General features: G+C 41.0%; 1 long non-coding RNA gene across 1 annotated transcript; it reads left to right on the top strand.

Annotated features, from left to right (window-relative positions):
* The first annotated feature begins 637 nt into the window (after positions 1-637).
* On the top strand, positions 638-27,032 carry LOC125323394. The gene is made up of 2 exons (XR_007202514.1): positions 638-709; positions 24,314-27,032. It is a non-coding gene; the product is annotated as an uncharacterized LOC125323394 (long non-coding RNA).
* Positions 27,033-27,239: the final 207 nt, after the last annotated feature.

Here is a 27,239-nt window from a genome sequence, read left to right as displayed (position 1 = left end):
ATAGAACGCACTCCAGATACCATCAGCTCCTGCTGTTGGGTAAAAGTCTGACTAATGTTATTTTGATAAAAACCAAAATCCCTTCCCCCCAAGGGATTCTGCATTCATTTTATGCTTTTAAATTGAACAGAAAGGACCCATCATTTCATTCAGCATCTCCTCCTTCTAGCTGGTCTTTGGAAGGCTGGGAAAGGTGGGGTGTATTGTTGCAGCACCCCTCTTTTTGCATTACCAATTCCCTGTGTCTCTCTTCCTCCCCAGGCGCAGAGAGGAACACAGGCAAACAGTCTATCTGCAAGCTGGTTACCACTGCGAGCAACTACAGCTTTTTGTTTAACTGTATAATTGCTCTCTCGGTGGGTTGTGGGTTTTCTTTTCCTCATCTCCATTTGTTTTTCTTAATAGCTAAGACCAGTACATTTAAATGGTCCTTTTCCTTTTTTTTTTTTTTAATTTTTCTTTATTTTTAACAAGCATACTGGATGTAACAAGATATGCAGCTAAAAAAATTGATCATATTAAAACTAATTAAAAACTGAAAAGTTTCTGTGCATTCCAAGCACTGGGGGTGGGAGGGGGCGGGGAGGCCTTTGGTCTGAGCACTGGCGTTTCCTGAGCGCAAGCAAATGCCTGACACATGGACTTTGCCGAATTCCAACATGTAGCAAAACAGTGCCTGCATATTTGGCAGGAATCACCACCAGTTCAGGTCAGTGTCTGTTTCAGCAAAAGACGAAGCCCTGCATGTTAACAGAGGAAAATAATTCAGAGGAAAAGGGGAGGAACAACATGTGACATTTTGTAAGAGCAGCACTTGCGTTACCCAAGGCGCACCACTCTCTGTAAACACTTCCTCCGGTGCCAGTGCCTTAGGACGCATTTTTTTCGGATTGGGGTGGGGGAAGGCAGCAGGAGGGGTGAGGGGGAGGTCAGGGCTTTCAAGCTGTTGGGATATGAATGAGCTAGAGTTTTTTCCCCTTTTTTTTTTAAACTTCTTCTTTTTACATATTGAGCGTGATAAGTGTTTTAAGGAGACACCAGTGAATCTGTGGCTGAAAAGATGGGCAAGAAGTGCTCCAGGACACCAAACCCCAAACCAGTGGGAGCGTGGAGAAGAGAAGAGGCAAGGCTGCAGGGAAGGGGGTGCAAGTGATGGGGCTCTGCAGTGCAATCTCACAACACCAGGTTTAGGGGAGGCCAGCTCCTGGGTGGGTGACCCTCTGAAGCCCCAGCACCTCACCTTGTTTCCACCTTGCTGCTCCATAAGCCTATGCCATGAATCTCAGTCACTGGCCCCCGATGTTGGGGTGGGACAACCCCTGTCCACTTAGGGGCATAGTCTGACTTCCCCAGTATGACTCCCCCAATTAATTTAGACACAAACTAGTCTTTTAACCCCTTTCCCAGTAAAAGCAAGAGTAGGTAATTAAGATTTAAAATACTGGGGCATTTTGGTCATTGTCTTCTTACTTCTTTCTTGAATTTCGGCACCTTAAGCTGCCTTTGTTGTTGAGGAACTTGCTATTTCTTCAGAGATGGGGCTGGATCACTTGTTATTGTAACACTTCTTGGTGATAAAGTTCAGTCTAAAAATTAAGCAGCTGCAATGTTGCAGCACAAATTAGTTTAATGTAAGCAGTCAGGAGCAGCTGTTTGGCTCGGGACTCCGCTCTGCCGGTGGGGGAAGGGCGCTGTGATGCTGACAGTGTTTTTTTCTCTACATAAACATTTTCGGCTGTTGCAGCTTTTGTGCCGATCATGTGACAGTGTCCCTAGGCAGATAATTTATTTCTGTAGCTTTCATGAGCAATCATTAACCTTCAGACACTGAGCTTGCTTTCTGCTTTGTGGCATTTGTTATTTTTTTTTTGTATCCTAACTAGTTTAATTCACAGAGTGTCAGGAGAAAATTACAACCAATTTATAATAGACTGTAATGCATAATACTTATGTTTCTATTAAAACAGACCTTGCTTACAAGACCATTCTTACGGCTTAGCTTGTGTTCATGGATCAGAATAATTATTTTCAGTGATGTAAGTGCAGCTGTCATCATGATACTCCCATAGTGTCTTATTCTGAATGCAAAGCCCTTCAGAGTCCTGATTTGGGACCACCCTTTTGAATTCCCCCTTTGCTGGAGACACTGCGAAGTTTATTGAGATGCAACAGGCTTGGGAGAAAGGGCATAGCATTTATTCTGGTGATTGCTATTCTCCCACCATGACTGGCTGCTGAACAGGTATTGACCGCCATAGAAAGTGGGGCTAGGGGAGAGGCAAGGCATTACTGATAACAATTACAGCTCGAATCTGTGCTTAGTCTGGGGTTTCAGAGCAGACTCAGACGACAGGGCTGGATCGCAAAGCAGTTGTGACTGTTAGAAAAAGACTTCATTTTCATTCCTGCCCATTTTGTTACAGTAAGGGAAACAATAAATTAGGTGACTTTGTCAAGGTCACTGAAGAAATAAATGTCAGGATAGGAATTTCCCTTTCCCTGATCCTTTTCCCCAAGTCCTGTGCTTTTGTCTAGGGAAGATGACAAAAGAGTGAAAAATACAGAGTCTTGGGCAAAAGAACTAAAAAGTAAGCAATAAAAAAAGTGGGAGGTGAGTGGGGGCGGGGAAGAGAAATCATAAAAAGAGCTGAAAGCCAGGGTGACTGCTGACTTACTGTGAATATCATTTTCCTTCAGATCTGAATGTGATTTTTGCTTTTGTTCACCACCTCCCTGCCTTATCTTAATTCCTTTTTCTAGCTGGTCATTCACTAGTACTGGCAAGTTCATCTTTTTTGTACCAGAGAGCAAGGTATTATGTCTGTATACACCTCTGAATAGGTGTAATCTAGATACGCGTATTCCTTAGTTTATTTTTTATAGCTTGTACCATAGTGGAATCAGACATAGATAGAAGTGCTCCCCACATAATGTTGCAGATACGATGGACAAGACAGACACAGGGTGGAAGGGGACAGAGATGGAGCAATAAAAAGATATTTCCAATGCCCCAAGGAAAAAAAGGGACTTTATTGTAATCTGGTCAATAAAAGAGGAGTACCATCCAGATAGTTGAACTATTGCTTTATTTCCTTAGGACTCAAATGAAACTTTGTCCATCCTATGATTGCCCATTAATTTAAGAAAAAGGCATGTAACTGGAAGAAGACCAAAATATATGCTTAGTCTGAGACGTGACAGTAGTACATGCTGTATCATCTTGTAAAACATACAAATGGGTGGATGGATTTTTGCTGTCAATGTCGAGAAAAATATTGCTTCCTCATTAGTTAAAAATGATGTCTGAAATTGGTGCTTTACTGATGCTAGGTTTCTGTGTGGAAAGATGAATGAATGAGTAGCTCACTGTTTGAAACCTCCATCTTTCAAAATGTTTAATGAAAATGAAGGCACAACATATGGTAAATGTGGACTGAAATCAGGGATGAAAAAGCAGAAGCCTGGGATGCCCACTGAAGGGCAAACAGGACTACAGAGGTGCTTGGTGTTGTGTTACATAGAGAAGTGGGTTACATTTCTGGATGTATTAGAGTGATTTAGGAGTTATCATCCCATTCACTTTTGACTAGAGTCAGGATGTAACCGCCTAAGTCAATTCTGAAAATGGGAATTAGATTTCTAAGTAATTTTAAGGTGCTTTTGAAATTTTTAGCTCTAATCCCAGGTTGATTAATTTGTAACAAGGTGATTCATTCGTATCTTTCTTGTCTTCAGAAGCCTGAATGACACATTAGAGATGCACTCTAAAAGCACAGGTAATAGTCAGAGTGCTACCTCAGCGACTTTAAAAGACGATTAATTTGAATTCATGCTTTTATTCACACTTTTAGAGGATTCTGAAATTAGTAATAGCACTTTGGAGCTGCTTGGTTTGAACCGTCGCTTCCATGCCCTTGCCTTCATAAAGGTTTTCCTATTTTTTTCTTTCTTTTTCCTGAAAAGTGTCCCTATCCCTCCCCATTGCTAACAGCAGTGCAGCCCCTCTGGTCACATCAGAAGCAGGAGTTCTAAGATAGTAGCTGATTTGCTGCATGAAATGGCTGAGTAGCCTTAGACAAAACAGTGTCCAGGAACCTGCTGTGAACTTGTCTCTACTAGTTTGCACTGGGAACTACAGGTACTTTTGCTGGAGCTTTTGCTGGAGCCCTATAGTGAGCAATGTTGGGAGGAAGGGCTGGTCAGATAGTTAGTAAGACAAGACTTTCTTACAGTATATTCAAGGCACCTAACCTGCTAGTTTGTCCAAAAATAAAATAAAATAAAATAAAATAAAATTAAATTAAATTAAATAAAACTGATCTCTTTGGTATTTCACCAGATTTTGTTAGAATCTTGCTAAGAACATACTGTAGTGTTTTATGAACTTAATTTTTTTTTTTGTTATTACTGTCTTAATCTACTGTTGAAAAGCTGAAACTATAGTAGTACTGGTATAGATTTGGTCAAGATATTATATAAATCTATATATACTGCTGCCTTATGTCAGCAACATTATTGCAAAGGTCAATTTGCATTGCTCCTGTAAGCCTCTGTGTTTTAGGGTGTAACTGATGAGACAAAATCCTTTCTGGAGTGAAAGGAAGACTGCCAAGCCTATCTGTGGGACTTCTCAAAAACATTAGTGCTTACCAGAAGCAAATCTAAATATTTGACTTGACTGTACTTTCAGAGTCTAAGGATCTGATGATCACAACAACTTCACTTTCACCCCTGGTACAACTGCAACCAAACACACATCTCAAATTAATTTAGGAGGCAATGGCTGGTATTTACTGTTTGGAGTAAGGAAACATGGGTTTGCTTGCATGTCTTCAAGGAGAAAAGCAGAGTAGAGGGACTGAGTGCAATATAAGTTTGATTTATGGACTAATATCCCCAAATTTTGACTGTGGAAATTATTTTGTGGAATGATTTGTTTCATGCAGTTTCAAAATCTCCTGAGAGCTAGGAGGTCGCCTAAGTTTTCTCTGCTGCAGGCTGGAGAGAATCATGGTCCCAGGGAGCCCTCCCGCATTTTCCAGTGTCAGCAGTCTCAACCACTACACATCTTTTGATGTAAGGATTCCGAAAAGTCCAAAGGAATACTGGGAACATCTGAGTACCAGGAAAAACATGCCTCTAAGAGTATACTCTAAAGCTCCCTACTCTCAGTCACACAAGAGTAAGAGAAAGGTAAAGCTTCATCACAGTCTGAGCTGCAGCATCTGGACTTTTTTTCCTAGTCCCTTGTCTGGAAAAAGTGCTGGACATCATTTGGTCCTTGAGGAATGGAGCACTTTACATTGAGAGCAACCCTTGCAGGCACTTCTGGCTCACACTGTTGTTTAGGACATCAAGCACTAAGTTAATGAGTGACAGAGCTTTCCTTCTCTGTGGCCCAGAACTGTAGAGGGTATATCTAGAAGACCTAAATGCTACTGTGAATTTTACCACCATCAGTTCCCTGAACTTGCTTTTTTAAAAATAAACTGATAAAACATGAATGTATTATATAATACTTAAATATATTCTAAAACAGATCCCAGACTGTACACCATGCTTTCAGGAGAGAATGATAAAGCAGATTGATTTGTGCAGTAATAGACAGAGCTAGGAAATGGTGACAAACACAGGGTGAGAATGTGTATGGAGGATCGTAAACCTGCTCTTTGAGCACTTGAACTGGTAAGTTTCTTTCCCTTGTATTTTTCATTGCTTAAAGAGGGAAAAAACAACAAACACCATCAAAAGGCAAAACCAGAAGACAAAGCCTAACTCAAAACCCTGCAGAGGAAATGAAACCACAAGAACATTTTTCACACTAGCTAGTTTTGAGGGTCTGCCATATACACAGCAAGCCCAAGAAATTCACAGGTGCACTGTATCATTCTCCAGAATGCATTGGGCTTTTTCTCTCTTGAAATACCCTTGTGTTTTAATGTAGTGTTAACCATTTCTTTATATTCACTTTGATTTTTTACCACCTGTAACCCACGCATTCATTTCACTGCCATGCAGCTGACTAGACCCAGAGGCTTCTTTCGTCCCAGAATGTGTATAATGTAGGCAAAGTTGAGCAGAATGAATTTATTTTCACAAGAACAAGGGACAGTCCTTATTTTCACAAGGACTTGTAATTTACAAATCAGTGTTTCATTTGTATGAACTGCAAAACATAAAAGAAGGGAGGAGTTAGCCAGAAACCGGAAGCAAGGATCTAGAAAAGTATTTTGACAGTTATCCCCCCCTGAAAGTTAGCAACACAGAAAAAACAATGGCTTGCTAACCAGGAGCATTGCAGAAGGCTCTGGGGAGACCTCATTGCGGCCTTCCAGTACTTAAAGGTGGCTTGTAAAATAGAGGGAGAATGACTTTTTACAGAGGCAGATAGAGACAGGAAAAGGGGGAACAGATTAAAACTAAAAGAGGAGACATTCAGATTCGTTTTTAGGAAGAAATTCTTCACTCAGAGGATAGGGAGGTACTGGAACAGGTTGCCCAGGGAAGCAGTGGGTGCCCTATCCCTTCAAGTGTTCAAGGCCAGGTTGGATGGGGCTGTGAACAACCTGGTCGAGTGGAAGGTGTCCCTGCCCATGGCAGGGGATTGGAACTAGATGGTCTTTAAGGTTCCTTCCTACCCAAACCATTCTATGATTCTATGATTGGATCTTCTGCATAAATTTTAGTTTCTCTTTAGGGTACCTGGCCACAGGTTTAGGAGTCTGGCTGCAGGCATGAATATTTTGTCCTATTTTTTAATTTTTCCTCTGGAGAATGGTTGTCAGCTTGAAAGAAGGTGACGTGGCAAGACCAATAACCTTTTATGGAGAATGTGTTTCAAAGACAAGGATAAATCTCTCAGAGAAACAGCAGGAAACATAATTTCATTAGCTCAATTTAAAGTTAACATTAAGCTTCTGAAATGTGTTTATTCATTTGTTTGCTGGCAGTTTGTTTGCACATTCTCCCTGCTTAACAGTGGCTGGAAAACTTGTATGTTTATTCATGTGTTGTCCTCACTGTTTCCTGAGGTAAAAGAAAAATATTTTTCAATAAAGCTTTCATTTTCTTTCCACGTGATTGAATGTTAAAGGAGTTAGATACCTGAGAATGGGTGAAAATAAAGAGGGGCAACATGCATAGTATGAGTTAACAATTTTATTTAAGTGCCTACACAGTTTTCTCTTGCTTCACTGTCTACTTCACATCATCATTGATAATATTTAATTGGCTCTTCTACAAATGCCTTCTCCCAGAGAGAGTGCAATATCCAAAATATAGATAAATGGAGAAAAATCCTCAAAATTTCCCAATTAGGGAAAGTTTCATAGGGAGGTATAAATACAGCATAATTGAGACTTAAGTGGTACATACCCTGTTGTGACCTTTTGCAGAGAACACATTCACCCCTAGCTAACTATTTGAGCAAAGATATGCCTGGTACTGGTCCTGTAGTAAATAAAAGACATTCCTTCCCTTTAAATGTGAACTACTATGTGATTTGCAGCTCTAGCATGTCAGTTCAGTTTTCTTGGAGGGGAAGAATCTGGTGTCTGTAAGCTGCTTTTTAAGTGCTTAAGTGGATTTGAGAAGCGGGCAGCCATATACTTGGGGAAAAAAAAGGTATCCCTGAAGAAAAAAATTGATTTTCAGATTTCCCATTCAGAATTTAAAGGCAATTCTCTTCGTGTGCTCAGTATGTAGTAAAAATAGGACCTATTACAGCCAGTTGCTACTCTTGAGTTTACATCCAGTTTCTTCTCCGGACCTCAGATTTAGCCCAGTATCTGCCTTGGTAAAGAAATATGTATGTGAAATGAAATGATGGAACTTGATGTAATACAGAAATAGTCCAACCAAGTACAACTAGAAATAAGGGGATGAAAGTGAACAAAGAAAAATCCATGCTGATAATGAGGAAAAATTTCATAGCAGTGAGGTCTGTTAGTCTGCTGAATGGTCTCCCAAGGGAACAAGTTGAACCCTCATTGCTTTAGTTATTTTTAAAATGAAGAAAACAGTCAAAATCCTTGCAAGGAGACACTCTTAATTAACAGAAGACAGGAAAAATGACCTAATGGGTCTTTTTTTCCATCTCCACTGTTCATGACTATTATTGTAGGCAAAACCAGGTTTGGCAATAAAATTATGGATTTCCAATTTTCACTGCAATTTTGCAGCAGTCTTATTCCATAATAATAGCGGTACTTTCCCACTTTTCATTTCTCTCTATAAACTTTTGTGTCACTTTTCCTTCAAAGAGGGCTATTTTGTGGCCCTCTGACTAAAAACAGCTGTCAGGTAGCCTAATTTACTTTAAATAATACTGCTTGTAAGTATAAGATAAATATTTGGACCTTGTGCCTCCTAATTTTCATCAAGAACTCTTCAGTCAGACCTAAAGTCCAGGGTAGCAGTACTGGGAAAAATGTCACTGCCTGTATCTATGGGTCACCCTATGAAATAAGGGGCTGCATATACAGCCAGGTGTTGGGCTTTTGTTGATTTCCACAAACATAAATTATGAAGGCATGATATGCAGCACATATCTGTGATCAGTAGTTAGGGCTCCTTATATGATTTCAGCACTTTTCTTCTTTCCATCGAAACCGGTCTTTGACCTGGAGTGTTTTCACACTAGCAAGAGGTCCAGGCAAAGGTGATTCCTGCTCCTCTGTCCAGGCATCTCCAGTACCCATCAATGCCCTTGTTCCCAGAAACCCCACATAGTCTTGTATGGTGAACTGGCTCAAACAACTGGCAACTCAGCAAAAATAACAGGTAAGAAATAGTGCAAGGAGAGTAGCAATTGCACATGGTCCTCTACGGGCTTGCTTCTCAGCAGCTGTTTTTTTTTTCAGATGATAGTGACACAAATTTCAGTGGTTAATACTGATGTCAAAACTGAAGTAAGGCCGCAATGAGTCAGGTCCTGCTTCTTTGAAATGCTGTGCAAATATCTGCCTGTTGCTCTTCCCAGCAGCCAGCAAGCTCTGCAACCTTATTGCTGCTTTATCAGAAGACAGATTGATGGAAAGTGAAATGCAGGAAGATCTGATTGTTATGTTGCAGTCATACAGCAAGGATGGGCAAAGGGCATCAAAGTCCATATTTCATAATCAGCCCCAGGTAAACCTGTGAGTAGTATGACCAAGATGACCAGAGTATAAAACAGAGAGAGACATGGTGCTAATGTATATTTATTAGTGATTTACTGAGATGAACGTTCATCCCAAGAGTTAATCCAGGAATATCCAAACCACTGTAATTATCCCTGCACAAAGGCTCTCTATTATTTGCCTGTTAAGTAACAAAGCCTTTTCATTACCTGGCACTGACATAACTTTAGCTGCAGTGGTAGGTAGGCAGTGAACTAGCTTCCCCTGTTTGTGGGGGATGGGATGTCATGGGATGAAGCCCTCCCCCGTCCCTGCGAGCTCTAGCAGGATACAAACGGGATGGCCAAACTCTTCTTTGAATAAAAATGGCTATCATTGCTAGTATGCCAAGTTTTGTGTACCACAAACAGCTGAAATCTTATGAACTGTACAAAAAGAACAAAGGAGCAAATTCCTGTCACACACAAAAATGAAAATGTAGAAGCACTGCCCACAGGAAAGTAACTATTAAAATTGGGAAAGGATCCAAAATCTGTAGTAGCTCTCTAATCTGCAACACAAGAGCAAGGATTTTCATTATGTTTTGCATTCCACATGCGCCTTTGCTTAGGAGCTCTTATGCAATTGTTGATGCAGTAAAACCATTGTGTTCATAATGATTTCAAAGATGCGGATGCTTCCAGGGTTTGACCTATTTTACCACTCATGCATTATACACTGGGTAAAACTACTCTCATAAGGCAGAGTCATTAGTACTTAAAATGTATCTGTCTACTGCTGTCCCTTTTCTCTGCAAGGCTGCTGATTTTTTTACAATTCTAAATCAATTATTCTTTATTAAATAATTTATGTTTACATGCATCAATGGAAACTGCCCGTGCACATTTTAAGGCAGAGCTCAGTGTATAAAAATAAATTAAGGCAGAAATCAGTGTATAAACTGTTACTAGCCCATAGCAAATACTTCTGTTAGGGGTTCTTTAACCAAAGTCTAAATAGTCCTTTTCAATTTGGGGTATTTTTTACTTTGGAGATAAAAACCCACATACCTGTGGTCATTAGCTCCAGACCAACAATACAACTCAGGTTTTTGCAGGCTCAGATTGAGCAAAATTCCTAATCCCATGCTTTGCTTTCAGTGGGATGAAGTCTTCCCTAGTTAAGCATGTTTGAGACCTATTAATGTCCACAGGTCTCAAATTTTGCTCTGCAAAGTGAGGTGCAAACAACTTCTTGAAAATCAGTTTAATGCTTCAGGATTTTTCCATGTGCCAGACTGCAGAATTTGTGTGCTGTAATCATCATTGCAAGGACAAACCTTCCTGTTTCTTTTTGAAAAAAGAATTAATATCTGATCACCAAGCAGTGGAGTTCATGGCTTATTTTCTTTAGATCCCCTGAGCCATCCTGTCTGGTACTGCCAGCATGCTTGAACTATGAAGACAGCACTGATTTCTCCAGTCTCTATCATGGATTGCCACAGTAAGAACAGGCCCGGGACAAATGTATTCTCCCACTGCTGAAGTGCTACCACAGGTAAGGCATACAGCTTGTATGGGAGATGATCTCCAGAGGTCCCTTCCAACCCTAACAATTCTGTGATTCTGTGAGATGATGACTAGGCTCAGACCAAAATTTTGTTTGCAGCGGTGGGGGAAGCTGGTGGATACCAGCTTCCCCCCTCCCTCCTCCACAGGGATCTTGTTTTCTGTGGGTCAGTCTTCCCCTTTCTCCACAAAAACTGGATTAATCTCTCTGAAGCAGCTGCACAACAAAAGCTTAAATGTCTGCCCAGAAAATCTTTCCTCTGGACCAGCTGCACTAGTGATACTAGGGCAGGGATCTTCCCTTTACCTGCTGGGCAGAGAGAGGCTCGTCACCATCATGTCACTCCTTTTGACTTGTCTGACATTTTTGAAACCATTGTGAGGGAGATGCCAATGCACTGCTGAAGATGACCCATCTGCTGGTTACTTTGGCACTAGCACAGAGACCAGAGCTGCTCCCAGGGGTGAATTCAGGGCAGGACCAAGGGTTTTCCCACTTCCCAATTGTAGTTTTACACCTCGGCTCTGGGCTGAGGTGGATGCTGTTTCTCTGAATCTGGGTTCATGAGTGCTTTGGGGCTGAAGTGTGGTCTCTAATGAGAAGTTAAATGAAACCTTTGCTGTTTCTGTGACCTCCAAAAATAGGAGCAAAGTGAAAACAGAGGCAAGAGTCAATCAGCCAGTGATTACATTAAAGAAAATGGTTCTCTGCGGAAAGCATGAAAGAGAAAACAGACTGGGTGCTGGGATTGAAGTAAGGAAAACAAGACTTGTGGGGTTTTGAGGTCTTTTACTTTACTTTTAATCCTTTCATAGTGTATTTTAAATTCATAAATAATGGAATAAAAAAGACACCAACAAAACTCAGCTAAATGATCTTGAGCCCTCAAGCCTCAATCAAAAAATAAACACTATAATGCTTTTAAAAGGAATTAGTAATGCACAATTATAGTATTCCATGTTTAAAAATAAAGCTGTTGAATAAATGAACAATACCATGGCTGAAAAGTATTTCAGCTGAAGAGTGAAATCCCTGCAGAGAGTGATCTGTGAGATTCTGCAGGAAATCTGCATTACAATACACCATTTCCATTTCCAGGGAGGGACTCACAGAAGGACACATGGAGGAGAAAAAAGAAATGAAAAAGCCCCAGTCCTTTATGCCTAGGTTGTAGGGGGCCTTGGCCCATCATTCTCATGCTAAACAGTTACTTCTTCTACAGGTACCCAACTTAAATGGGAATATTTTTTGAAAGAATAGTGAATGTGAAAAAGGCTAACAGAATTGGTTCTTAGGTTAAAGAAAGCTGTCTCCATAGCTCACTTAGATACAGCAGACATGAGTTTACTTCTCTGTCTTCCTGAAAATTAAGTAAGGAGTGTGTCTGAAGCACTGGGCTACTCTGCTGCTCTTTGTCTTCTGCCCCCCATTCCAACTAGTCCATCTCTTGTTACTAATTAAATATCTTTGCAGTGGAGGAAAGGTTTCAAGCTAGATCATTAGCCCACTAGTCAACCAGCTTATGAGGAATGTGAGATGCCAGGGTCCTAAGGCTGTTCCAGGGACAATCACAATCTGGTGTTGCTCTTCTCCAGTACAGGGGACTACCAATAGTGTCCTTTAGGCTTGGGTCTTCTGTCTAATTTAGCAGCTTGGGAAATGGCCGTGCAGGGACTTGGATACACAAAGTATTATGTCCTGGCTGACTGCCCCATCTGAGGGCTAGGGTGCAATGGGCTAGCCTCACTTGTGTGTGGAAAAATTTACACAAGGCTAGTTTCCTTTTGCTGTAGAGTGGGAAAATTTGTGAAATCTTGGTTAAATTTGTGGGGTAGGAAAAAGGGAAAGCCAGCAAGTGGAAGAAAAAAGAAATAAAATTCCTGGCTTCTAGTCCCCGGGTTACTAAGGCAGCCATAGTAGAGTGTGACTGGGTCACTGGCATTAGCATGTTCACATGGTTACTTTGGTGGAGAGCAGCAGTAAACACACAGTGCTGTCTGCACCATGCCTAGCAGGCAGAGAAAGCGTTTTGGCAGATGGAAAGAATGGCCCCATCAGCTGCCTAAATCTGTTTGTTGCAGTCTGTACTATAACTAATACAGTGGGCTGCTACCCTCTTTGTGGCAGATGAAGACAGTCTTGAAGACAAGTAGATGCCATGTGTCTGTCTCCTTAGCATTTCATTACACACAGAGTGTCTTCTGCTTGGGCATATATTGAAAGGAAGAGAAACCACAAAGCAATCAGCATCTGATTATTTCTGCTAATCAGAAGTTTGTGATGATTCCAAAGAGACCCAAAATTTGCCCCTGACCTCGACTCCTGGAAAGCATTGACTGTCATCTTTTGCTTATAATTTATTGTGGCTCTGCATTATACTAAAATATAATCTAATTAGGGATAGAATAATTTGAAATTTCTGCATTTGTACAGACACAAATACCTGCCTTCATACATAGATTTAGCCACATTTAATGTATGTGCATTATGTCTATGGATTTGTGTATTTATGTTTACGTGAGTGTGTGTATGAAGGCAAACATTTCAAATACGTGTGTATGTGAGGAGGCAGTTTTAAAAGCATACCTTACATGGTATAAAATATACTGCTACATAAATCACAGGAAGAATTCCATCTCTAAATTAAAGTACACTCCAGAAAGAGCAATTATTGCTTCTAAAATGTTTCTGTTAAATTCATGAGACACCATACAATTTTATTCATGTTATCATCTACGGTTGCCTGAAAGTGTAAAAAAAAAACCTTAGCCACTAGCAGGGAAATGTGCAAAATACTGTCAAAGGAGTGGCAAAGGTCGTTTCTATTGCCTGCCTTTTTATGTGTTCCATTTTTGTCTTTTTTTTTTTCTCATTGCCGTTTGTTTGTGTACATTGCAAAACTTTAATGGAAGAAAATATGAGGGGGCAAAATAAATATAAAGAAACAGACTGCTGTTCAACAGTGCTGAGCTGGTATTTCCATGAATGATGTTAGACTCGTGTTTAGAATAGAAATTCAGAAAGTCCACAAACAGAAGGTTGCAGCAATGCTTTTCTCCTTTTCTCCTTTTCTCCTTTTCTCCTTTTCTCCTTTTCTCCTTTTCTCCTTTTCTCCTTTTCCCTATCTTTTACAATTGACACATTTTAAAATTAACATGTATTTCTGTGTAGTTTGATAAATGTGTTATCATTAAACACAGCAGTACTGATTCTGTGAAGCACAGAAAGAAGAGGCCATGGAACAGCTGGACCATTTTCTTTGGTTCTGTAGATGGCCCATTGCTCTGTGCATGGGATTTTGTTTGTGCAGGTTCTAATTCCAAACTCACTTGCTTAACCCCTGCAGCAATAGTGACTGATTAGGGTTTAACACAGCAATAACAACATTTCCATATGCAGGTGCCTGACATCAGGCATGAAAGCTTCATTTCAGATCCCTAAGAAAAGGTACCATTTTCCAGAGATGGCAGCAAGCATTTGCAGTTTTTGTTGAATTCAGTTGTATCAGGATGTCCTTCATCTCTCTGAGAAGGAGAAGCCCTTAACTCTGGGTAATCAGTTGAAATAATATCTTGATCCTCTCAGCAAAGTGTCTTAAATTCAGACGAGCTTTTCTTGTTCAGAATCAGGCATAGCAAAGTGTATAAATAAATGCTGAGGTAAAAGGCAAGACTGAATATAATCAGATACTTAAGTGCTTTGCAGTATAAGGGCACATCTTAAGTATTTGCTTGAGTCAGTCCCTAATTGTCTGTTATGCCTGCCTTAAAATGAGATTTACAAGTGTTCTGGCAAGGTTTAAACACGGTGTAGTTTCATTTCTATAACTACTTCTTTACTTTTTTTGCTAAAAATTTGCTTTCTCCCTTCTTACTGTAACACTCTTTCAAGCGCTAAAGAAAACTCCGTGTGAAGTATGAGCACAGTCCTTGAATCAACAATTTATTCTTTGAGATAAGGAAAAACATTATAATTAAAATGTGATGGATAAGCTGACCTCTGTAAAAAACCTAAACTGTTCCTGTTTCCACTTAACAGTAGGTGATGGTGCAGGTTTTTCACCCCTCACAAGAGTCTGCATAGTTGCAAACCTACAAAAGTGAAAAATGGTGTAGAAACAGTGATATTACAGATAGAGGCTGCACCTCCTGTGCAGATGCAGAAATGACACCAAGCAGAGTTTGTGTGAAAACCAGGCAAGTGTTTCTCCAGAGGTCACTGCAGAAGTGGGGTGAAATGGTAGCTGAAACAAGGGTGTTACTGGACAGTGCTTGAGTGCCAGGCAGTCTCAGCTGTACCACCAGGACCACAGCACAGAGAGGTAACAAGGTGTTGTATGCAAATATTTCCGTCAAGAAGGTAGAAATTCCTGAAATCTCCATATGTTGAATAATCTTAGGAAAGTTCCAGCATAATTTGTCACATCAGAAACTTTAAACTTACAGAGTTTTTAGATGTTTAGACTAACTGGACACTAGGACCTCTAGGCCCCTTTTACAGGCAAGAACAAAACACTGACACTCCAAGCCAGTAATATAAATTGCTTGTCTAGTAACAGCAGTGTATTTCAAGCATTTTCGTATTTATTTCACTTACAGAGAAGCTTAGATCTGGGCAGAGAACCTATTCCCAGCCCTTTGAAACTATTTATGGTTGCAATTGTTTTTCCTGTTGGAACAAACCCAACATACTTTTAATTTTTTTCATGGAGAGAAAGCACATCACTGAACTGTTAAGAGCCTGCTCATAGTGAGTTAAATCAGGTACCCTACAGAACTCAGTATGGATTATTTGGGCTGGAATTTGTGTGTTTGAGTTCTGGACAATCCATGTATGAACTTGTGGAACTGATGTATTCTGTCTCCAGTGTTTTTATGATTAAAAAGAAAGGGAGAAAATTATACCTCTGAAAATCACTGTTTGCAAATAATGTCCCAAAATGAGTTGAATCCCTGTAGTGGAGACTACCACATACCACTCAAACTGTTTTGTCTACCCAAATTTCTGGCTTAACTGCCCACTTGCCTAGCCAGCAAATGTGACAGGCACATTTCATCACTGATGTAGAATTAAGGTATCAGAAACTCCACATTTGATTTTACCTGGTCCTGGACTGAGCGCAACTCTGATTTCTGACATGAACAAAGTCCCAGATTCCTTAAATAAGCATTGGCTTCTGACTCAGACACTCCTACCTTCTCCCTGACCTGCAAACACTAGCCTAGGCCAGCCAACTCCCCTTCCTACCAATATACCTATAAGCATACATCTAAAAAAAAAATAAATAATAATTTCTCTGTTTGCCCCCCAGTAAAATAGTTTTGTCAGTCTGCATTTCTCAGGCCTTTATGAAAGGGACTTTCTTTTAACTGTGACTTGTGCAAGCAACTACATGCATAATTTCTGTTCGATGAACGGTAAAAACAATGCTAAAATTAAAACATTCTTTTTGTCAGCATATGTAGCTGGAATGATGAAGGCTGTTCTAGTAGGGAGAGATCTTGCACACATTTATTTATCTGGTTAAACTTTGTGGCTCATTTTTAAAGCCAGCAACTTCTCAACCCCAAGCAGCAGAGCACAAGTAAAGGCAGATGGTCGAATGAAGCAGAAAGACTGACTATAAAAAGCTCAGCCTTCCAATAATGTTGCTGCCTCCCAGTTTTTTTATACAAATCTCTCCATTTTGCCTTCCAGAGCCTCACAATTAAAATTCTATTCTGCCTGTCTAATCAAGACAGCAAATCTATTGAATTGCATAATGCTGGGGATAATCAAGGAAGGATGTGACATGAATCCATTTTTCTTTACAGGTAGAAAATGAAATATTTTCTCTCTTCCCCTGAAAACAGATGGGTGGCTGAGGAATTTTTATTTGGCCTATCTTCTCCCTCTTGTTCCTTTCTACCTTTGGCACCAGCCATTCACTGCTGAGTAGATCTGCTCATCAGGGACCACCGGCATGGGGGCAAAGAGGTTTAAGTGGTGACAGTGCCTTAGTGGTGTGGGACAGGCACTGCATGTGGCTCTAGATGCAAGTGGATTTAAGTGGCAGTGTTAATCTCCTCGCTTCCCACCCCTTTACTTTAAGGTTATTTTTCCAGTAGCCAGGAGAACTGAATAAAACGTGTATTTGCTCCCTAGTTGCTGTAGCTAAACCCTGTTTATTTATGTACTCTGAAATCCCTCTTGCACCTCCTGTAATTAATGTTTACATCCTTTAGGGCTGGTCTGGGCTCTTGAGAAGAAAACAGGGGCTTGCAGGATTTGATCCTGCAGTCTGTGGGTTCTCACACTTGGTTAAGTGACCAAATGTAACTCTGGAGCGAGGGCACGTCACTCCCTCTCAGCTGTTTGAAGGGGAGCTGTGTGAGCTGTGCAGTGACTGAAATTAGCACGTAGCTTCCTATCCACCAGTAAATCCCTGAGCATCACGGTGAACAGGCAGACTACTTTTGGTGTAAAGTCAGAGAGGGAATCAACCCAACTGAGCTGAATTGGTTTGTAACCCAATCACTCTTAATTTGGTTACAGGAAAAACAAGACCCATGGAGTTTCAACCTTGTTCCTGTGCAACATCAGGAATCTGATTTGTGCCGATCTCATAATCGGGCGCAGACAACAAGGAAAACAAGTCCTTGCAGTGGTTTCTTTACTGAGTCTAACAAACCACATCTGATAAGCTATATAATTTGCTACAGCAATTTGTGCCAAAAATAAAAGGCACAGTCCTACAGTGCAGCACGTTTCTGAGAAAAACAGAACCCCACCTCTTGCCTTTGCAGCATCTTTCTCTATCTTTTGCTCTCTCAGTGAGCCTGAGCAGATGCCTTCCATCCCGAATGACTGCCTCTGTGCTGCTGTGGAGTACCTTACTTGCCCTGGTCCTCAAACTGATTTTGTCTCCTTTCTTCTCTGCAGGATGATCCAAGGTGATAGCACTAGTAGGATTAGGAAATGATGACAGTACCTTGATGACTTGAACAGAGAAGGTTTTTTTTTCTTGACTGAGTGTCCCTGACTACAGGGAAGGAAGCTGAAGATCTAAATCATCAAGTAATAAGCTACACAACTTTTTCTAAAAGAACCCAGGCTTTTTTTGTTGTTGTTGATTTGACAGTTATTCTAATCTTGCAAGAAATGTGTCTCCTTTTAGTTCAGTGACCAGAAAAGGAACTGGTTCTTCATGTGTATTTTACATATCAGGCCCCTAATGGAGAAAAAATTCCTATTTTTTTGGGGGGTTTGCTGTTTCTTTGGCCTGTTGCTTGCAGAGAGAGAGAGGGAAAGAAAAAAAAGCAAACAATACAAAGTTCTGAAGAATGCAAGCTGTCAACTATGCTGTGAAATAACTTGGAGGTTAAATGTGAATCACTGCAGTATGTTTTCTAATTTGGATTTTGCCAAGGTTACCTTAAAAACCTTAATGCTTTTTGCAGTGTTTACAGCAAAAACTGCAGATGTGCTTCTTGGTTATTAAAGGGAAAGCATATGAGAGGGAGGTGGACTAAGAGGAAAGGAGAATGAAAGGTCAATGATTTTAATTCTACCTCGCTGAATTCAAAGTTTGAAGGGATATACTTGCTTGAAAGGTCATGCTATGGAAGGTAAGCACCCTGAAAGTAGTGTGTTTGGGGTTGTACAGTGGAAATAAACAACAAGGTAACTTGCCGGGATGTTTGCGTGTCAAAGGTGACAAAAAAGCTGCCTTTCTTTTCAAAGCCTCTCAGCCCTCTGCAAACTCACTGGGATCAGGACTGGAGTTTAAAGGCAACACACTGGTGTTTGCTTTAACTCCTTAGACTCGATCCAGAAGCCAGAAAGATTTCACTCCTTACTGAAAGCAACTAAAGGAGAAAGCAGCAGGCTTCATATCAGAGCAGTACTTGAAACTTTCAATGTTTGTGAGTTCAGTGAGTTCACACTATGTTCCCTTAAATATGAAAATTCTAGAAAAACAAATGCTGGGCATGAAGATCTGAAATGCTGACTTCGATCAGGAAAATCCTTCTGATGATAATTTTGAGGCTAAATATATCATACTTTGGTTCTTTGCTTGCCCATAACCTGGCACAACAGATTCCAAATTTATGACTATTGCCTCTGAGCACTACTACAACACAACAGTGGATACTGATAATGTTATTTATTCTTCAGTTAAAGTTACCTGGAAGAAGTGAGATCCTTCAAGTCAAGTATCAAGAAAGTTTTCCTTTAACAACCACCCCTCCTCTCTGCCCCCCGGCCAATTCTTGCATGGTTCATTAATAGATTTTAACTATATAGCAGTACTGGAAGGAAGGAAAGTTCTTACAGGCAAGGACGATGGAGGCGTACAGCAGAATAAGTGACTTATACAAGGTCATGCAGGAAACCTGATGCTGTGCCAAGAACAGAGTGTAAGTTCCTTGAGTTCTAGTTAAGCTCTTTGTCCATTTACCCATCCTCCTGCCTGCTTGCCTAAGCCAAATAAACAGTGACAGCCACACACACACACACACACACGTGCACCTACGTACATGTGCACACATTACAAGACAGTATTCCTGCAAACAAGCTCGAATGTTTGGAAGCAGCAGGCAGAGCGTGCTTGTGCACCTTTAGTTTAAGCAGCCCTGTCTGTACCCATTCTAATGCATGGTGCTTAAACAAACTCAACAGTTTAAAATTGCAGCCCTTTGAGCATATGGACAATGCAATCTTCGAAGGATTTTCATCTGGCAACATCTTGGTGGAATACGGTTCATCCCAGAAATAAAGCACACGGGGTTTTAAGTTCCTTCCCCCAAGTGCATGGGAAACAAGGGCTTTTGAAGGAATCATCACCAGAGTATTTTAACCTGAGAAACAGCTGATTTAGCCCTTGCCTCATTGTCAGAAATCTTTACTTGAGGCTGAAAAGTACCACGAGCATTGTTAGCCTGAACCATTATAGTCTGGCAGGCACAAGCAATGGTAAACAGAATTGTATAATGGTGTCAGCAGCTTTAGGAGTTAGCTGGTGCTACTCAGTCTATATTTAATCCTGCAGTGAGTCTGACTCTCTGATTAGGCTCTACTTCTGCATCCCAGAAAACAGCTGAAATATTGTCTCCTGCCTTAAATGAGAGGAGGATCAAGCTTTAAAGAAAGGGGCTCTTATTTTTTGCAAAGCTGTACTCAATGAGCATGTTTTGGAAATACATCAGCATGACCTTTCAGCAATGTGCCAAAAAATGGGAAAAAAAGGGAAAGACTTTGGGAACTGCCAACCAGGAAACATTGTTTTGTTTGTTTAAAAAAGAAAACCAGAAACCCGTCCAAGAATTTTTGTGTAAGTTAGAGGCTAAGTCACTCTCCTTTATAATCACTCATCTTTTTCTGGATACTGTATTTTCAGTGAGGGTAGATAAAATCTGGCAACATGCTCATTGGCTCTGTGTTTGGATTCAGTCCCCTTGACACTCATCTGCCTCCATAAACTTTCATCTCCTAAACTCAAAGCAAGTTCACCCAGGAAAGGAAAAAGAGGGAAGGGGGCTGGGGCGAGGGCTGGCGAACGGCACAATAAAAATCCGAATCGCAGCTTTTGCCATTTCTCAATGAAGAAAACATTAGCAATGGCCAAGAAGTGCAATAAAATGCCATAAATCACCCAGCTTTTATTTCCTGTATGGGAGCTCTACATAAAGATGAATTTCTGGCAATTTCTAGATACACACAGGTTTTTCAAGTGTGATTATTTCATCAGGTTGTGTTGCACTGAGTAATTCCATAACATGCTCAGAGAGTGAACTGAAGAGAGACTGAAAGGTGAAAAACTACATACACTACTTCTTCCCCCTGCTCCCTTCCCCCTGTGCTGGCTGTTTTGCAGCATAAGCCTTCCATGCATCATCAGCTCTCTACAAGCAATGGAAACCCCCTCCCTAGAAGTCAGAGGCCTTGCGCAAAGCCATAGGATTTGGCTATCCCAAATGCACTCTGGTGCATTTCTTATTCTCCTCCTCCCCCCTGTTTACATTCCAGCTCATTTCTCATTTTCCATGGGAAAGAAGGAGATACTAGCAGGTATAACAAGGGGCCCTTTAAATGTTTCCTGATTCCTGCTTGCTAATGGGACCCTGAAACTGTGTTTTACAAAGGTTCTCACATAATGTACTTTTGATAGCAGCATAACTTTTATTGAAGTTTTGTTAAAGTGGGGAAAAAAGTTAAAAATAAATTACAAATTCTTTTAATGCTAATTGCTAATGTAAAGTGGAATAATTGCCACTTTGTTAAATATAAGCAAGTGTGACACACCCAGTCTTCCAGTTTTACTTGAAGCTTGGTAATTTTTCTTAGTTGACTGTTCAAAGGGATACTGTCACTTGGTTTAGACCCCAGTTTAATTCACTTTAAGGCTTATTTTAATTTCATAGGTAATTAGAGATACTTTTCTTCATGTTAAACATACCTGATCTCACAGAATGATAAAAAAATCCCCAAACAGCCAATGTTTAAATGGGACATATTAAAACACCTCCCCACATTTTATGCCCCTTCTAGCTTCACCAGTTAGCTAGGAAGCACCGAGCCAAATTCTGCCTCAGTGACACATATGCAGCTAGCCTCGCCCTGACTTTAATGAGTTTTGTGCCTACATCTAAGGGCAGAATTTGACCCATTTTTTCCCAGGGTGGTAAGGGGCTCAGATGCATCTTCCTTCTCCTATTTTGCTTTGCTGATGGATGAGTGCGGTGCACCAGCACAAACAATCGTGGTATAGATCCTAAACATAAATGCGATGTTAATTTCAAGGTCTATTAGCAACACCACGAAAAAAATAAATGTTTGACAGGACAAAATCTGCAGGGGAAAAGAAAACATTATTCTCAAGCTTCAGGGAGGTTATTATTACAAACAATGGAGAATCGATAAATTATATTTAACACTATTAAAGGCAGTTGACAGTGTTCCTTTGAGTGAGCACATCGAGGTCCTGAACATCGTGTGACTGCTGCCCGAGTGCCCAGAGCTTGCTAACTCACCATCGGGTCACGTTGGGAACACTCTGCACAGCATTTGTGGAAGAGCTGCTGGAAGTGCACTGTGCTGAGCACACACACACACACAGACACAGACACAGACACAGACACAGACACAGACACACACACACACACACACACATCAATAAACTGAAACACAGTCTCTTTTTTTCCCCCTGAGTTTGTTATGCTTAATTTCTGAGTTGGTGAAGTGGGCTGGTGTGCACTCTCAGGGTTGTTTTTTGTTTCATTTGAAAGCAAGTGGAAAGGCAAAAGCAAACAGGGTTTTGGCTACGAAAGGATGACCTTCCTTGTAAAGAATTTAAGTCTTTTTAACTTCAGAGGGGAATGAGGCAGGAATGCTGTTTGTATCTGAACACTAACATGGTGAAGGGGAGTGGGGGGAGGGAAGTGGCATCTTCTTCCTATCACTTCGGTGTTTTCAAAGATCCCCATTTCCCAGAAGTACTTCTGTAGCAGGATAATATAATTATTAGCAGCTGTTAAAACAAACAACAAACAAAAACAAAAAGCACAGGCCAGGACTGGCATGTCTGCACATGCCTGAATGCTCTGACCGTTACACTGAGAACTCAAAAGAGGCCCCTTTCCCCACTCCACCGCTCGGATTCAGGCCTGGTGGAGCCGGAGCGTGGAACAGCAGGGCGAAAACTGCAGCCAGAGGCATTTATTTTCATCCATTCATGTTATGAATGCCGAACACTCCTCCATTTGATGAGTGGAGCATTGATTCTTTTGCTTCTCGAACATGCTCTCCCATAAACAAAGGGCAGAAGAGATGACTTATTTCAGATTTAGAGAAACACGGGGAACAAATGAAACAACAGAAGGAACAAATGCAAAAACTGCCATGGTTCTAAAGAGGAATATGGGGAGAGGCGGAGAGACAGAGAGAGAAAGAGGTTAAATGATTGTTTGGTCTGGTGGCTTTAAAATCTGACAAGTGGTAGGATTTCTGATCACATCTTTTGTTGTCATGTTGCTCTTTCCAGGGATTGTGGGGGGTGGGATGCAAATCTTTCTCTCTTTCCCTTTTTAACAAGAGCCTTCAGGGCCTCAAATTCTGGCTAAAAGTTTATAAACGTGATCCTGGGAATCTGTAAAATCCAAAAGCAAATAAAAGCATTCCCATGCGAATTGTTTATTAAAATCACATGATTTTTAAGTAGCTCTCATGATTCCTTGGGCCAGTTTCACGATTCTGAATGATCAAGGCTGGTAGTATAAACTCTACCTGCTCCCTGGGACTACTTTTTCTGATTAGCTGGCTCTAGGCAGGTACTTGGTCTGCAAATTCCTGTTCGGATTCCTCCATTCATTTATTAACAAGGAAGAAGGATACAGGTAGAGTGTCAGCCCTATGAATATGAATGCCCTGCTTGACTGATCCGAGTGGCAGGCACCAAAAGCAGCGACTTACAGCAATTTAAAACGTGACTGCCTCCAACAGTGCGCACCCTCCCTCTCTCCCTCTCTCACTCTCTCCCTCTCTCCCTCTCTCCCTCTCTCCCTCCTTCGAGGAGCCCATGCCCAGAACAGCGATCGGTGTGTTAGTGCAGAGCCGCCCTTTATTTAAGCTGCGGGCTGCAGTGGCTGAGGCACGGGCATATGTTTGGGTTGTGCTGCCGGAGCTCCAGGGGAAGGCAGGCAACATCTGGCCCAGGGGCAGGGCGGGCAGGAGGGTTTGAAACCGCTGTAGCAGAATGCACCGGCTCTCATCCCTCAGTCTGCAGCTAAAATGAAATGCAAAATGGCACATATCGCATGCATGTCCCCTTTGTCTGGGAGGGAGAGATTTCTCTCTTTAAAGGGGCAGTACGCAAAAGCAGCGAGGTTTCTGATGCTGCTAAGCTTGCTGGTATCTTTCCAGGCCGGATAATAATTGGCAAATGTCAAAGTCTTAAACAATATTTAGCGGTAATTAAAAATGTGACTAAACCCTGAAGGTTGGTATTAAATCCAGACAAATCCCTTTAATGTACTGGGCCAGACCTGCTCTAAGTATTTATGAAACTTTGCAGCTTGGACCCCTCTCCACTGATAATGACGGTCAGTCTTGTTATCGTGGACCTCTTCCTTTGTCCTCTCCTTGCCTGCCAGGCAAAGAAGCTCTGCCGCTTACATTTTCTTCTTGACCCTCCTTGTCCTTTTCTCAAGTGCCTCTTATGTTGGTTAGATAAAAGGTAGCAGTGTTCTAAAACGCTGCCTCTGTAGTTTTGCTATGTAAAATGACATTCATTCTGAAGAGTGGTAAGAAAATAATGATCTCATTAGACGAGAGTTTAGCTGTGTAGTGGTTCCTCTCTGTAGTGGAGATTAAATAGCAGCTAACTACAAACAATAGTCATTTAAACAAAGAGCCAGCATCAAAGTTATTATCTCTCTTTCTGCCCCTCAAGAACATCATCAGAAATTGATCCTCTCACCACTGCACATTTTCATCAAAGGTCCTGAATTTTAAGCTTGAAACACTAATTGTTTTGTGCATGTGTGTGTGTGCTCATGTGTGTTCTAAACTGGTTCCTCAGGTTGGTGTTCTTAACTAATTATTGGTGACATTTCACTTTTTTGGTCATGAACTTCCTCAATTGTTGTTTTTTTTCCTTTCTTCCTCAGAAAGAAGGAGTACAAATCCTGTCTCAAAAAAGAGAGTTGAATGGCAGAAATAAAGGAAATAATAGTGCAAACAGCTTTCTCTCTTCTGCGTATGAGGAATGCTAGGAGCGTGTGGCCACTGCACATTTGGGAAATGGAATAGAAGAGATGGTTCAGAGTTGCAAATGCTGCCCAGGCTGTAATCAGAATAAGAGAAGGATGGGAATGGTGAACCTGAGATTTCCAGTTTCATGTTGCGTCTAGGAGAATGTTAAAGTGGAATTGCAAGACAAGAAGCAAGGAAGCCTTGAAAATAAACAGCCACCCCTCTCTCCTCCGACCCAACACCCTCCACCTCCTCGGGTGGTACATAATTTGTTTCCTTTCTGAAATGAGAACCTACTTTCCTTGGTTGATGTCTGCTCACAGCAGAATATCCTCTCTTTACACTCATGCAGCTTTTGAGCTGTGGAAGTGGAGAAAAGCAAACCATACAGGAACATGTTGTTTGAAACTGGAGCTGTCTGGTTGCTGCTCGTGCTGTTGCAATTGCTGCCACGCAACGCCACTGAGGGGCCCCTGTTTCAGGGATGGCAACAAGTAAGGGAGTGGGGTATAGTGATGATTATGATGCTGGTTCATATATGCATACATGCAGCAAACCCCAAGTTGTTTGTTTTGTGGTTGACTCAAGATCAAGCATATATTCTACGTCATTTAGGAAAGAACAGCTTGTGAGAAACGCTCACTGTAGTGCATGAAAATGCTTCATTTTTTCAAACATCTTTGTTCAATGTGAAGAACCAGATTCATGAAGACCCTAAATACAGAGCTGTCACTGTTTTTTTTAAGGGCAGATGTAAGCAGTCACCTACGTTCTTCATGACCTCCAAATGCCAGTTATATCTCTAGGAAATCTGAAAGAAAAATGCCAGGCTTTTTGTTTGAGATTTCCTGTGAAAAGTGAAAACTGAAGCAATAGCTTAGTTAAAGCCTCAGTTTAGTTTGGGTTGGTCTGATCTGAGCTGATTTCTTTTTTGGAACTATTCTCTTTGCCATGGAGAACATTGTAAAGTATGTATTTTTCTTTCCTTGAAAGTACACTTTTATTGAAAGAGATTTTTTTGTCTTTTAAATGAAAAACATTTTGACCAAGTCAGCTAGGGACATAAAAGTGCCCAAATACTAGCGAGTCTAAATTCCTGACCTCTGATCTGGAGAAGTTACTGAATGCATAATGTTGAAGAATAGCAAAAAGGGAAGAAATGTAATAAAAGATAATAGCAGTGACTTCTACTACCCACATGCAATCGAGAAAGAAGTTATCTAAGGACATTGTAACACTCACAGAAGCAGCTAAAAAGAAAGCAGGAAGAAAGAGAAAACAAATTATGATTAAATGGCAAAGTTCAAAATGCTGCTTGAGGTAAGCAAGATCCCCTGGAAAAAGGAGAGAGAGAGCAGGAATGAAGCCAAAAGTAAAGACTGCAAGCTATGATAAGGAAAAAGAAGATGAAAATTCTGAAGAATGGCAATTACTTGGTAATAAGGGTTATTTAAATATGTGAGATACCGTAAGCATGTCCGTCCACAAGATTTCAAGGATGTGAGGAAAGCAATTAAGGGGAACAGGGTTCTTCCAGAGAGTTTTGACAACTCCTTTGACTGCCAGCAGGGTAGATGGTACAGAGGAATTCAGTGAATTTGTGGAAGAGTCAAATTAATTTCACAGTGGTCTTGTGCAAGAGTGCACAAAAGCATTGCCTTGCACAGCAATGCCAGGCCGTCTGTGTGACCTACCTGCTGTTGTGGCTGGAAACGCTTCTTCCAGAGCTGGTGACAACCTGCAGGATGAGGACTTGCGTGGATGGGCTGGATCTGTGGGAGCTGCCTCTGCTATTTCCGAAGGTTTTTTCTCATGCTGTTACAAGCCTCTGGGAGTTCAGCTCCGCTGCTTGTCCTGCCTCTCTGGGGAGCAAAGCAGTCAGGACAGCACTGGCTAATGAACAGAGCACAACAGCAGGAGGTCTTCCACCCAGGTTTATTCATTGTGGCCCCAGGTTTTACTTAGCAAAACTCCTTCACTCACAAAACAAGTTTAATGCTCTCTCTGATACAGTGTATGCCTACTGTACCTTGACTTTCAATTACATTAAATCCTATTATAATCACTTTCTTTATAACAAATCCTCTTTAACACCTGAAAAGCTCAGTTCCCATGGGTGCAGTGCTGTGTTCTTGAAATAAAAAACAGTGGAATTCTAATGGAAATGCATTAACTGGGAGAATACTTTGAAAATGTGCCTGGCATGAAAGGCCTTCAGCACGCAGCTTACATTCAAATAGCAGTGGAGAAAAAAAATTCCCAGAGCCAAGCACTTGTACACCAGCTGCCTTAAGATAGTGTCTGAATCACTGTGTTATCACACTAAAACATCTTGTATGGAAAATCATCACTATCCAAAGACAGGTCAAGTACAGGTTATCTAAGTACTATTATTATAGAACTGAATGTTTTCCATCAAAACAGGAGCAAGAATTTGAAGAGATTTACGGTGATGGCCAAGAGGCTCAGTGATATAGTTGATAAACCATGGAGCTTCTTTGCGACTTTTTTATTTGTTGTTGCTGCTTTATTTTCTGGCTGTCAGGAAGGCACCAAGAGTAGTATGCCATGTTCTGTTAACAATTCTTTTCATGGTTCTACACTTCCTGGAAAAATAAAAGATTTTGTGCATGATTCACATGATGTTTTTCTTATTTAAAAGTACCCTGCTGTTTTCTATTAAAATGAGAAATAATGACTCAGTTTCACTTCATTGGGGGAGATAGAGAGAGAGGGAAAGAATATTTCTAATACAGATGCAAAGCTGGTACCTCCATCCAAACAACTGGGTCTTTCTCAAAGCATATTAGATACAGCTTGAAAAGGAAATGCTCACTCAGG

This window comes from Corvus hawaiiensis, chromosome 3, assembly GCF_020740725.1.
Source record: "Corvus hawaiiensis isolate bCorHaw1 chromosome 3, bCorHaw1.pri.cur, whole genome shotgun sequence".
Taxonomy (NCBI): Eukaryota; Metazoa; Chordata; class Aves; order Passeriformes; family Corvidae; genus Corvus; species Corvus hawaiiensis.
Note: the sequence above shows the minus strand (reverse complement) of the source record. Positions and strands in the feature narration are given on the sequence as shown.